Below are 11,422 nucleotides of genomic sequence, written 5' to 3' on the forward strand. Positions count from 1 at the left end.
ATGCAATAAAACAATGTTATGTAACCAATGAATGGAGTGCTAATTTTCTTTTAATTGTTTACATAGTCATACTGTGTAGTTCATGCACTAATTTTGATTAGTTTAATAAATATTGTGCATGATAATTGAGGCAATGCATTGCTTCAGTGATACCCCATACCTCAAACTGAAAAAGGACACAAAAACAAAAATGCACACAAACTCTCCAGGCTCACAGATGTGCTTTTGGGTATACGTCCAAATTCATCTTGCACTTTTGCGACAGATAAGGTGGTTGAAAAGGGCGATATTTGAGCCTTGCGCAGTTTTAGGGCTCATGTCCTGGGGCTCATGTCCCTTGCAGCTCGCATGAGCGGTGTATCACTGACCACTCAACTGTGTGCCCTGACTGACCTGAGAACAGCTGTGAGATAAAGATATCACTGACAGATTGCTTTGTCCATTAGTGTAATCCACCAGGTATCGAAGCAAACAATGCTTGAGAGAGATCGTAGATGAGGTTATAGTGTGAGTCCCATTGAAGATTTATGTTGTGGGCTTTTATGCTAACTAAAAATACAAATTAGATTCGTTTCACAAGATGTTGGACATTCTGCTTGTTTTACATATTCCAACAGTTCGGAGACATAAATTTTGCTCCTGGTAGCTCATGTGTCCCATGTTTCCTTAGCAGACAAGAGTCACTTAGAAAAGTGTGATGTGAGGTACTATTCTTAATACCGAAGAACCGTGTAGATCCTTTATAAGAGGAATATGTTTTGGTATTTTACAGGACTGTTAAAGACATTTTGCTTTGTTAAACTCCATTTTACAGGTTTCACACGGCGAAGGAGGGCATACATTAGCATCTTTTAAGCCTTTAAAACTGTCACGAATTGCAGGAGAGTGATGAGAATTTCTCTTGTGTTGAAAGATGTCATTTTACAATGTTTTAGAAGTCAAAGATCTAAAACGGTGCTCTGTTAACCAGAGCGAAAATTAGCTTACAAGTATTAGCACAATAGTATAGCTGAACAATCAAGCAGTTTGTTAAGTGGAATAGATTTTCTTGCTCTCAAAGTGCCTTAGAATTGTTTGTGGCTGATATTTTTTCCTGGGGGAGATGGATGTGAGCAGTGAAACATACATAACATTATCATGCAGATAAGATGTGGAAGTGTTTTGTATTGTTCAGTCAGTTGTATAAAATCATTCCATATGGATTTATAAAAAAGACTGTAGCCATGTAACAGGTAATTTTTGACTCTACTATTCCAGTTATTCTGGTTAAATGTCAGCATTATTATTGTGGTGGTTGTTGTTCTTGTTATTATTTTAAATTTCTCAAGCCACTCTTAAAGGTGAATTTTCTTCCTGATCAACACCCATGTGTTTATATATCATCAAGAAATAAGAGGTGAATATAACAAAAATAATTAAAGCATAAATAAAAGATTCTTATTAAGTTACTGGACTGAACACAATTAGATCTTCCACTGACTAAAAAAATGTCTACCCAATGCAAAACTGTTATTGTTACTATTTTGTCCTGAGCCTCCGATTGACTCTATAGACTACATTCAAGGATATTTTGCCCAATTTCACATCTAAACATAGACTGGACCTCAGTGCAATGGATGAATGTCAACTTTAGCCTTAGAAGCCAGATGTTATATACAAGCCAATGAAGAATGAGGACCTTCTGGATTGGCTGATTGGGGAGGTGAAGAGTGTGAAGGTGACAAAGTCCAGCCAGAACACAGAGTAGGCGAAAAATCCCAGCTGGATGACACCTTAATTGTCTTCCTTTTCATTTATTTTTGCACAGAAATATAGAAAGCATTGTAGTTACATGTTATATTTAAGATGATAGTCAGATTTTGAGCTCTAATGGTTGCCAGTTGGATGTTTTGGGTTGAAACATCACAGAGAGGCCAGACACAGTGTTGTTAACCATCCTGTCCTCAACATGCACTTTTAGCATAAACACTGATGGAAGAAACACTGAAAGGGCACACCTGGGGCAACACAGGGTTTGGGCTTCAGGCTGACACTGAGCGACAGACTTGGGGAAGAAGTTTTGAAAGAAAAGAGGGAGGTAAAGTGAGATATTGCTCTCTAATTATTTGAACAAGTGGCTGTTGATAGAGAAGAGCGGGCTGAGGGCTGGACTGTGCTTGAGAGTATTAGCTTGAAATCCCAGAGGAGGAATTTATCATGCAGCAGAAGAAGGATGATACCAAACATTGCAAAACATTGTTACTTGTGATAAAGTAATGAATGAGGAAGACAGGGTCAAGAGAGTTAAGTCACAAACTATTCTGAGATCAGGAGAAAAATATTTAAGGCAATTATTTGAAATTATGATGATGACACCACTCCACACATATGCTTTAGCTGAATTTAGCTTAAAAATATGCATATAAGAATCCAATCAAGTAATAAATATAATGAATATATAGATATTTCTAATATATGTATTACTTGATGGGATATTGGGTATTATATATTCAAAAAAGAGACATTACATTTATAATAATCAGCATATTTGAATGAAAAAAAACATATATTACGCAATAATATTAAACTGCACAAACGTTTTCAACATTGATAATAATCAGCATATTAGAATGAATTCTGAAGGATCATGTGACACTGAATACTGGAGTGTTTTAAATTTACACTGTAAAATTAAAATTGAGAAAACTTAAAAGTTTAAAGTCCCCGTGAACCGGAAGGTGCAAACGACTTTTCTCTGTGACATATTTCCAAGTGAAACGGAAAATTGAACAGAGGGCAGGATTTTACTTTAGCACTCCTCCTCTCCGTCTCGCGCTCATAGGTTGGAGGGGAGCGGTTTAAGCGTTTTCAACCCGAGCCATCAAACTGACGTCATCAGAGAAGGAATGCCATTCCAGACCGGAAGTAACTTTTCAGATTTTGATTAAAGATTACCACGACAAACAATTTTCTGTGTATTAACTTGCATGGATTAATTGTTCACCACAAGACTAGTAATATGCGCTAACAAAGTAAATAGGGTCAATTTTGATTTCATGACGACTTTAAAGCAACCAGCTGGAGGAGATTTTTTTTTGAGTTTTCTCATGTATAATAAGTTTAATTTGCAACAAGTTGAGAAGACTCAAAAATCTCCTACAGCTGGTTGCCTTAAACTTTTTCTCAACTTTTGATATTTTACAGTGTAGTAATATTCTGTTTTATCAAATATAGGTCCAATATAATGCAGGCTTGATCAAATATAGGCATCCTTGGTGAGCATAAGAGACATCTTTCAACAGCGTTCATTTTGAATGGAATAGCAACTAAAACGCTCATTAAATAGAGTATATTTTATATATTATACATTCATAAATAAACTGTAAATATTATTTTCATGATTTGTTATCACCTTTTTTCTTTTGTCAAAACAACTTAGATAATTAATATGGTTCAGATAACATAATATTTTGAGTTTCTGCTGATTAAACCAATCGTCTTCATTGTGTTAACTCAAATTTTTAATTTCAATGAACTCAAAATTTTAAGGCAACCAGGTCTCATACTTTAGGTTAAATCAACAATTATTTTTACAGTGTATGTAATTATATATTGTACACATTTTAAAAAAAAAATCATATAGGCCTAAATAATAATAAAAAAAAAATGCATTATATATGTAGCATTGTTACCATATTTATAATGACTCTAAACTAGCAAAAGAGAAGCAAAGACTGTAACCTGATCTGATAGCAAAACAAACTGTAAATGGACAAATGGCCATAATACTTGTATTAGACAGTGTCTTGGGCTTTTTATCTGGAGCTGAATAATTGCTAATGATTCCTCCTTATGTTTGTTTTCATTGATCAGAGCTCATTGGTCTGAGTGGTTTAGTATGAATTCCAGCTCCATTTGCATTGCTCTCTCGGTGGTGGGCTTTGAGACACTGTTTATTAGGTCGTAATTAGATTCTCCACTGCATTCTGAGAAACTCCTTTTATGAACTCTTTTTTCAAACAGTTTTGCATTGATTTCTCTCCAACTGTTTACCATTCACTGAGCAATCCTCGGGGACAGCTGAACTTGTGTTCTAAAGCAAACGAGTAAATTCATGAAATACGCCTTAATGGAGCCCACAAAACACCTTGGGATATTATTCATCTCTTTGTATTCCTCTAAGACTGGTGTCTAAATGTAAAACATGGTCGCATACACTTTTGGTGTTTTTTAAGAGTATGGAGAATTAAGTCACATGTAATTAATGTTTCCCTATTGCACTCTGTCTCTTTCCTCACAGCATTTCAGCAGCGTGAATCATCTTAATGAATCGAGGCAACAGAAGCATGGACTGCATAAATTGACACTGGAGTGGTGTGCCCAATATCACCCTGCCCCCGTGGGAGCTGGGAGGATGAGTGTGTGCTATTTTCCATTTTTAATATTTGCACACATTTTTTTATCCTGAAAATAACAATCCCCAGTTTGTGCGCACACATTCGGAATGACAGGGAAGAAACTGTTACCTAGTTGTTCGGAAGGTGATTCCCAGCAGAGTGTTTGAAAAGTTTTAATCGTAATTATGCCAGACTATTCAATTATCAGCAATATCACTATTTTCAAGAGGTTTACAATTGTTGTAAAGTAATATTCCTGATCCAATTGTTCTATCTACATAGTCGCTCCAGGACAGAATAAACCAGTCTCCAGTGATTTACTTCAAAAAAAACTTCCTACTCTTCATCAATATGTATCGAACTCCATGAGAAATGTAACATTGGTTAATCTGAACGATGTTAAAAATCTTATAATTAGCCTTTTAACTCTTATAAAGTGAACATTTCAGTTGCATATGCTATATTCCGCCCTGCTGACAGGGGAAACCAGGAGGTACAAAATTAATAGCCTCTCTTGAGATGTCCCCTCACCACAACAAGCTGGAGTTCTTTAGTGGTTAGCGTCTGAATATGACAGCAGTGAACTGCCTTACAACTTGAGCCAAGAACACATTCACACTTCAAATCTTACAAAATCAGGATCTATGCCTCTCCTCTCTCTTTCCCACAGTCTGCACTCTCTCCTTTTGAAGACAAGGCATCACCCGCTTTTTCAGCCTTCAACACATCTTTCCGGTCACTGCATCACATCACTTGCCTCACTTGTTTGACTTGTCAATCTAGATAGGTGTTTTGGCAACACTTTTGATGCTAGCTGTATAGATCCCACTCCTGGGATAGGGAAATTGTTCAATAAAAGTCAGTACAAAAATAACAAACATTACTGTTTTGAGGTAAACAAGTCTGCAAATAACTTGCAAGATGTGAACATTTATGTTTAAATGTGACAATTAAATTTATCTCAAGTGTACAAATGTAATGCAAAGCAAAAATATGGGCTCTCATTAAATATGTGCATATCATAATCTTGATGTGTCAGTTTTCACTGATTACATTTAAATTGTTATTATGTAGGCTTTGAAAAAGTAATTAAATGCAGTTTTTGAAGCGATGTTACTTAATCATTGGTGCTAAGCGTTAGGAATTCGCCATATGTCGGAGCTCATCCAACACAGAAATGTTTGTGTGCTTTTTTATTATCTCTAAAGAAACTTGTTTATTTAAACAATCCCAGTGAAAAGTCAAATATAAAGTATATGCAAACCAAGTTAAGTGAATTTTCATTCTTATTTTATTCTTTACTTAGAAATAATGTATTACATTTTGAGAAAATTGAGAACAGGATATGTAATAGGTTTGACTTTAATGGGTTTACTATTTTTGAATGGTTAAATGACTTAAGTGTAAAGAAAATCTCTTTTTTTGTTTTGTTTTTTGTTTTTTTTTTAGTTACGCAGCACATGGCACCTTTACAGACTCTGAGAGCTTTGTATAGCCTGCCTCATTACAGGAGGAATGGGGTGAGAGGTGTTCTGTTGGCTTTTTGAAGCAACCAGGAAAGAGAAAGAGAAAACTAATTTACACTCCTCCACAGCTTGAGGATTCCTTTCTTTTTGGGGAGAGTGAGGGCAACGAGGTGGGATGGCGGCGTGATCCAAACTACCAACCCTTTGCACTTGGGTAGGACGCTTGCTATATGATGTCCATTTTGTTTGTAAATTGGTTCATTTCTAGTTAATTGCTGTTAACACAAGAGGAACGAGTGGCTTAAGAGGGCTTGACCTACGGGGGTAAAGGCTGGCCCGATGAATGTGTGACGCTTTCCTTACCTGCATTGTCTAGGTCAGGAGGGGTGGGAAGGGCAGACAGGAGCTTTGTTGGCTTTGTGCGAGAGACCCTGTCATTCAGGGCCATGGAGCAGCCAAGGTCTGAGCCCATCCACCCTGAGTACATAAGAAAAGGACAGAGAGAGCTGAGGATAGATCTACTCCAATGAGCGCACACACTTCCCTCAAGGAGGCAGTCTTTCCCCCCCACCTCTCCAGAATGGCTTGAGGGCACTAGCCCTATCTATGGCTCTCACTTTTCAAATCCTTCTGTGCTCATTAACAAAACCATGATGGCAAATCCCACAAATCCCTTCTTTAGGCATGTGATAGAATGGACTGCACTCTCTCCAATACTAAAAACTTAAAGGGACAGTTCACCCAAAAATGTAGAGAGAAAAAAATCTACAGATGCTATCATACATATTTATTTTTGGGTCAGCCACCCCTTTTTAAAAAGGAGGCCAAAGATTCTCAAATTAACTTGAAATAAATACACTCTAAAAAAGAAGGTTCTTTAAAAGGTTCTTTACACGTAGTAACAGTTCTATTTAGAACCATATCATCCTGAAGAACCCTTTATATGCTGTAATGGATCTTTGTGTTAGAGTTAGGGTTCTTTATTACCGCTTTTTTTGTTTTTCAAATCTGTAACAGTCAAAGTTACCTCATTACTGATTTTCTGGAGGTCAGCCATTCAATTACACAGATTGTCAACACACTCTCATCAGATAAATGATTTGATTCTTCCTTAAAATGTCTTTAAATTTGAATCTTAAAAACTCCCAATCAAAATACACACATAATGATAGACATAAAGACGTTTCACGGGAACTTGGTCTTCATTACATCTATATCATGTGTAATGTCAATTGTTATTTATTAATGTATGCAGCTAATAACTGTTGTTAGAGCATTTTTGTAGCATGTTTGCTATAATTTGCCATGTCAATAAAAAAATTAAAGCACCTAATTGACTCAAAATTGCTTCTTTTTTTTAAAATGTAAAACCCAAATAGAGGCAACATCAAACAAACAAACAAACAAAAAAACACCAATATTAATAATATATATATAAATTGCATTAATATTACTAATATTATTAATATGAAAATACCAATATACTAATATTGATGACAATAAACCATTATTAAAAAGATTATTTATAACACCATTAAGTTCCTATATAGCACTTTTAAAGCATGGTTCTTTATGGAACCTTATGAAAAGGGTTCTTTTTAGCACCAAAAAGGGTTCTGCTATTGTTACAAGCTGAAGAACCACAATTTGGTACTGTTTTGAACCATTTTTCTTACATACAGTTAAATCATACTTTTAAAGTCTAATTTGACCCATTTAAACTTTGGCATTTGAATGAGGTTTCGCATGTAGCTACTCTGACAAAGACTTGAGAAGATGCTAAAATAATCACCATTTCTGTGGGGAAACATCAGTGTGTCTGTCCACAATCTCCACATATACAGCAGCGATTACTGTGAGCGGCAGAGAGTGACACAACCTTCTCAGACATCACAAATCAGCACAATGAACACTGCACAGGTAAGATGTTGTACCCTCAGGAGAACGTAACGGGCGGCTCATTATAATTGTCCCTGTAGAGAGTCAAAGGCTAGCCTAATTCCCTCAGGTCTCACTGAGAAATACAGTATCTGATCAGAAGAGAGCACCTGGTCCCTTCTCTACCCTCAGAGAACAGAGTATCGTGCCCACAAAGTGATGATTTATGTTTTAGTGTCACTGTACATATGCTTAAAAGCTGTTTGTTGAAAATCGAGAAGATGTTGCCATGCAAGTGTTAATTTTTTTTTTTAACATGCATTTTACCCAGAAAAGATAACAGTATAAAGACACCAAAAGGAAATGCAAATGATCTTGAAAGTGCATTATGTGTTTTTGCATTGCAGGGACTTCAAATCACAGCCAATAAGTGCATGCAAAATACAAGCTGTGGCAAAACAACTCACATTTAGTATTATAAAGCTTAAGGGATTGTTCGCACTCATCATGTTATCTTAGTTTTTGTTTTGAAAAGTGAAATGGTCTCACAGCTAAGGCTGGTTTCGGTGCAGTCCAGATTACTGGCTTGAAATATAAACAAAAAATTCCTTTCAGTATTACTGCAGTGTCCAACTGTTTGTGTTGAATACGTCTTAGTACAATTCAGTTTTCAAATAAAACACTGCCTCTTCAAGGTACAGACACTCTTGGCGGCACTAATCTTTAGCACCTGCTTTGGCACCACCAACTGAAACAACTTGACCCCAGGACTGGCACAGGTACAGTCAATAAGTCAATAAGTGGCACCTCTATGGGCCAAACAAGCCACTAATTGAAAAGCACCTCTGCGAAATGAAAGACCTAAATTGGTATGATTAAAAAAATAACAGAAATATTTTGGTCTGCTGCAGGGTTGTACTGCTGCACTAAACAAAATCTATCTGAAAACACATAGAAGTTTCCTGATGGGTATGCGGGTAATGGGTTACCTTCTGTATTGTTCCATATAATGATAGTGTGTTGTCGGTTTCTGATTGATTTTAAGTCCCAGAAAGGCATTTGAGGGAATGGAGTTCCTGCTAGTGAAAACAAACATCATATCTTCAAAAATGGGTTTTTATATGCTTTAAAAATGATTATGTGTGATTTAATAAGTGGTAATTTACAAAATATCTCTTTACCTCCAACATTTTGGAGAAACCAAAAAAATGTCACCAAATGAAAACAGGCAAAATAAAGAAACAAAACATTCAACTAGAAGATTATTGTCATAAATACAACTAAAAGTGACATTTAGTAACGTTTTGTCTCAATAAACCAGAGTTGTGCATTATTCAGAAATATTGGAGAATTTGTTTAGGAATTCAATTCCTAAATTTGATTTGAGGTAGGCCAACCAAACAGCATACAAAATTCAAACTAATTAATGTAATTTTAACTAGAAAATGGCGGTCAGTCAAGCCAAACTTTGAAGGGTGATTTGACAAAGCCTTATATGTTTAAAGGGGCTATATTTTCAGAGTTCAGAAACCCTTGTTATTAGCAACACCGGTGGACATTAATTGAACTCATTGCTCGTGGTCGCATTCATGCACACATAACATACAAGAGACTGAACGTGATTCAAGGCCCCGATATTCTCACGGTAAAGTTTTTTTGTTCTTCGCTTACAGGCTTTCATAGACAACCTAGGAAGTCGGGGAAATTCTCGTTTTTTTAAGTTTCATTACAAGCTGTTCACACTTTGGCAACACAAAAAGTGATAAATACATTAAAATTCTTACATATAGCCCCTTTAAAGGGTTAGTTCACCCCAAAATGAATTACTCACCCTCATGTCGTTCCACACCCGTAAGACCTTCGTTCATCTTTGGAACCCAAATTAAGATATTTTGATGAAATCCGAGAGTTTTTTTTTTTTTTAATCCTCCATTGAAAACAACAAAATTACCACATTCAAGGTCCAGAAAAATAAAAAGTAAAAAGCGACGAGAATACTTTTTGTGCACAAAAACAAAACAAAAATAATGACTTTATTCAACAATTTTTTATAAATTATTTATTAATTCACCTTTGTTCAATCAGAATGCCGGCTCAGTATTGGCCGGCTCCTGCATCTGCGTCACATGCATGCGTCGTGCTGCTCGATTGACCAGAGCCAGCCAATACTGAGCCTATGTTCGGACGTAAACACGGAAGCTCTGCAATGTAAATAGCATAGCAGAATGACAGAGGAGAGGCAAATTTGTTGAATAAAGTTGTTATTTTTATTTTGTTTTTGCACACAAATGTATTCTCGTCGCTTCATAACATTAAGGTTGAACCACTGTAGTCACGTTGACTATTTTAACAATGTTTTTACTACTTTTCTGGACCTTGAATGTGGTAATTTTGTTGCTTTAAATGGAGGATAAAAAAAAAACCCTCTTGGATTTCATCAGAAATATCTTAATTTGTGTTCTGAAGATGAACGGGAGAAGTAATATCTTACAGGTGTGGAAAAGCATGAGGGTGATATAATTAATGACAGAAATGTTATTTTGGGGTGAACTAACCCTTTAAGAATGTAATTTTAAATTTGTATGCAATTTATTTTATACAAATTTACTTTTAATACATTTAAAGACCAAGGTGGAAGAAGCAGACTTCCTTTAATTCCCATTCAAATTCTAATTCAGCTTTCTATCGAATGTGGCCAGTTCACATCCAAACTCAGCTATTGAAAGGAAGAATTTTTCAAAACCCTGCAATATGGATGTGTGTAGTTCACACACACACACACACACACACACACACACACACACACACACACACACACACACACACACACACACACACACACACACAAAGACAGTTTCATGAAACATCATCATCTCTGCTTTTATCAAAAGGTTTCTTAGGCGATACTCAACGCAACACTGTTTATAAGTTAAGCGGATCACTCAAACACTGATATTGTTTCCTTATGTGGGTGGCATTTCAGAGGGTCGTATCAAACCTGATCTAAAAGACAAGCAACCATTTAAAAGATTAGCTGAGAAAGAGACCTCACAATAACCCCTGCTATTGAATGAAAATAAACACTATGAGATGGTGTGGATGGCGAGACAGCATCTCATTTGCAGCATGTTTAATTTGTCTAGGCGTGATGGAGAGGAGAAGAACTGGGCTGTTGGAAAAAGTAGCGAAGGAGGAACGTAATTTTAGAGGCTAATGATCTTTGCCTTTACAAATGGGCGGGAGAGAGCGCCGAGTGAAACAAGATACACCTAGAATCACCCTTGAAAGGTACAACAGTCTTTGTCCCCCAGGAAAAAAAAGACAAGATGGCAGTCAGCAGGGGCCATTTCTCCGACATGACCACAGGCACTCATGTTGTCATGACAGTGATTGCAGAGAACACTGGGATTTCTTCTAGATCTATGGTATAGAGGCAACCATATCTAACTAATAGACATAACACTTCTGACAATGCAGTCTGTTTCAAATTCTCTGAGGGAGTGTCACAAATCTATAATAATGCTGTCAATTCAAACACCTTACATGTATTTGTCAACAATCATTGAAAATTATTATTAGCTGTGGCATTGTAATAAGTGATTCTAAAAGATTTCAATCCTCTCAGCAGAGCATAGTTATTCTAAACAGCGGCGTAGCTATGATTAATCAGCTTTCTTATCACGTATGGCTAGTTTTGTGGGT

The sequence above is a fragment of the Megalobrama amblycephala genome, linkage group LG5 (assembly GCF_018812025.1).
Source record: "Megalobrama amblycephala isolate DHTTF-2021 linkage group LG5, ASM1881202v1, whole genome shotgun sequence".
Classification (NCBI taxonomy): Eukaryota; Metazoa; Chordata; class Actinopteri; order Cypriniformes; family Xenocyprididae; genus Megalobrama; species Megalobrama amblycephala.